The following is a 3,409-nucleotide window of genomic DNA, read 5'->3' on the forward strand; positions in this document are numbered from 1 at the left end:
GTTTTTGTCTAGGTGCTCCTAACGACAAGTTACCGAAAAGATATAGTTTCCAACCAAAAATGGCGCCATTGCCGGGGACGGTGTTAACTTGATTTGGATTTTCTTATATTGTTATTAGTTGTGTCTTTCTTTGCCTTGGAGAAGTAAAACTCCTCAAGGTTTGTTCTAATTGTTTTCGAGTTGTTTGATATTTTGCATGTCTAGAAGGTCACAAGGTGACTTGTTACCCTTTGATCGTGAAATTGAAAGAACTTTGACAACCAATAGAAGACTTGCTAGGAGAAATTTGAGAGGTATTGGTGAGGTTGTAGATATTCAACCAAATACTATTGAGTTCATCAACCCTTTTGCAAGAGAAGGTGAGGAGAACCCAACACAAAATACAACACAAAATCAACCCACAATGCCTAAGTTTTCATCACATTCCGTACCCACCGAGGAGAACCTACCCAATAGTACTCCCACACCACAACATCTAACCGGAAATTTTATTGCCAAATCCGCATTTATCCAATTAGTTGAAAGAAGCCAATTTGGGGGGATGCCTAGTGAAGACCCTCATTCTCATATGGAGACTTTTTGTGACTATTGTGATGCGATTTCTCAAACCGGTGTAACTCAAGACCAAATTCGATGGGTCTTATTTCCTTTTTCTCTAATTGGCACCGCGAAACGATGGTTGAAAGGCCTTGACAAGGCTACTCTCGGAATTGGTTCTTGGAAGAAGTTGGCTCTAGCTTTCTACAAAAAGTTCTATCCACCGGAAAAGACTAACATGCTAAGAGCTCAAATCACGGGCTTTAAGCAAAGGGATGAATAATCTTTGTATGAAGCTTGGGAGCAATTTAAGGGAATTTGTCGCTCATGTCCTCACCATGGACTTAGCGAGTGGTTCTTGGTACAACAATTTTGGAACGGTCTATATGAAGATTCAAGGAACATTCTCAACATGGGATCAAATGGAATGTTCACCGAAGTTGATGACAATCAAACTTGGAACAAAATTGAGGAAATGGCGGTCCATAACTCACAATATAGTAGACCTCGCAAGGCTACTAGAGGAGGAAAGCATAAAGTGGACTCCATTACTCAATTGGGTGCTCAACTTAGTGCTCACATTGATACCATCAATTTGAAGTTTGAAAAAGCTATGGCTACACTTGAAGAAGCCTCAAAATCACCAAAGCATCATGTTAATGCCATGACGGCATCTTCATCAATCCCAAGTGGGATATGTGAGAATTGTGGAACTTTGGGACATGACCAAAGTGAATGTAGGGGAACAAATGAACAAGTGAATGCTTTCCAAGCATACAAGAGTGGTACCCCTTATTCAAACTATTACAATGAAAACACCAAATTCCATCCAAATCTCTCATACAAAAGCCAAAATGTTCAAAACCCTCAAACAACATACACCCCACCTCCCATGAGAAACCAAAATCAAAGACCCTTTTACAACCAAAACCAAGGTTACCAAAATCAATCTCCATACAATCAAAAAAATGACCAAGGTTTTGATGTTCAAAAAGAGGTCCTTCAAATGCAAAAAAATCAACAAGAGTTTTTCACTCAAATGCAAAAAGATAGTCAAGCAAAGGAAACCACCATCAACAACATCCTAGCTCACACCAAAATGTTGGAAACCCAATTGACTCAACTAGCATCTTCAAGCTCACAAAGACAAAAGGGGCAATTACCACCTCAAAGTAATCCTCCAAGACATGAAACGGTTAGTGCCATTCACTTGAGGAGTGGTACAAGGTATGAAGCACCGAAGAAGCAAGTTGAGGATGAAGTTGTGGAAGCTAGTGACAAAGAAGAAATTGTGCAAAACTCCAAGGATGGAGAACCATCAAAAGAAGAAATTTCAAAGAAAAATGAAGACAAGGTCAAGGAGAAGGAGCCCATTGTGATTAGACTTCCTTTTCCAAGTCATCAAGCCAAGCCCAAATTTGATGACCAACTTGGAAAATTTATGGAAATTGTGAAGAATTTGTAAGTCTCAATTCCTTTCACGGAATTAATCAATCACGTGCTGGCCTATGCAAAATACATGAAAGACATCCTCACAAAGAAGAAGTCGATCCGGAAGCTTGAGACTATCGCCTTCACTAAGGTGAGTAGTGCAATACTTCAAGGGAGTTCACCTCCAAAACTCAAAGATCCGGGAAGCTTCTCAATACCGTGTACCATTGGCGACACCACGATCAACAAAGCCTTATGTGATCTAGGGGCTAGTGTGAGTGTTATGCCGTACTCGGTAAGTAAAAGGTTGGAGATGGGAGAGCTTAAATGCACCAATATTACACTCCAAATGGCTGATAGATCGACGAAGACACCATTAGGGATATGGGAAGATGTTCCCGTACGAATTGGGAAATTTTTCATCCCGGTGGACTTTGTCATTGTTGACATGGAAGTAGATTCCAACATTCCAATCATTCTAGGAAGACCTTTCTTACACACCGCGGGTGCGGTGATTAATGTAAAGCATGGAAAGCTCACTCTAGAAGTGGGAGATGAGAGCATAACTTTCAATCTTGACAAGACCATGAGAGCTCCCCGTTTGCATGAACCATGTTTTATGATTGATCATTATAGCCGGAAGGATGATAGGAAGAAGTCGGAATTTCAATGGAAAAAGAAAATTTAAGATGCTCCATTCAAAGAGCAAGTGAATTGTAACAAAGAGATCTTTAGTGATCAAGTAGATGAAGTTTGTGGTCTTTGGGACGATGAGTTTGAAGGGATTTTCAATCCTTATATTTGTAATGCTATCGATCAAGACCGACAACAAGGGCAAAGATCTATTGAAGACCTTTATCATGATAATGAACAAGGTTTTGATTACTTCTTCAAGGTGTTGAGCAACATCAACAACACCTTGGACATGCTCCCATGACATCTCACTAAGGATGAGAGTTTGGTGGAGTCCTCCCTAAACCACCATTTGTAAATATTTCTAACTACCTAACTCGCATTTTAATTTTTACATTGCATTTTTGTCATTCTTGGATTTTTATGCCTTTATCAAGATAATTATCATTTTTGAGAGAAGTGAGGGAGGGACTAATGATTTTAATTGATGTGTAGTGCTTTAGCTTAGTGTGGGGATAGCAATTGCCAAGGCTATTCATGCCTTAGTAGTGCCCCCATAATGAAGAACACGGGATTTTTAAGAATGAAAAATGACAAGGGATATGCAAGTACACGGATGGAACTGAATCCGTGTAAAAGGGGCAGAATCCGAGCGTTTTATAGGGAATCCGCCCGTCTTCAGGCAACCCGGGCGTATTTGTCAAAAGACGCCCGTCCTTCTGAGCTGAGAATTTGAAATTTTGGGACTGTTAACAAATCCGAGCGTCTTGCAAGAGAAGCCGCCCGTCCTCAGAAAGACGCCCGTCCT

General features: G+C 40.4%; 1 non-coding gene across 1 annotated transcript; it reads right to left on the reverse strand.

Annotated features, from left to right (window-relative positions):
- Positions 1–775: 775 nt before the first annotated feature.
- Positions 776–882, reverse strand: LOC141635136 (small nucleolar RNA R71). The gene has a single exon (XR_012539840.1). It is a non-coding gene; the product is annotated as a small nucleolar RNA R71 (small nucleolar RNA).
- Positions 883–3,409: the final 2,527 nt, after the last annotated feature.

This window comes from Silene latifolia, chromosome Y (genome assembly GCF_048544455.1).
Source record: "Silene latifolia isolate original U9 population chromosome Y, ASM4854445v1, whole genome shotgun sequence".
Lineage (NCBI taxonomy): Eukaryota > Viridiplantae > Streptophyta > Magnoliopsida > Caryophyllales > Caryophyllaceae > Silene > Silene latifolia.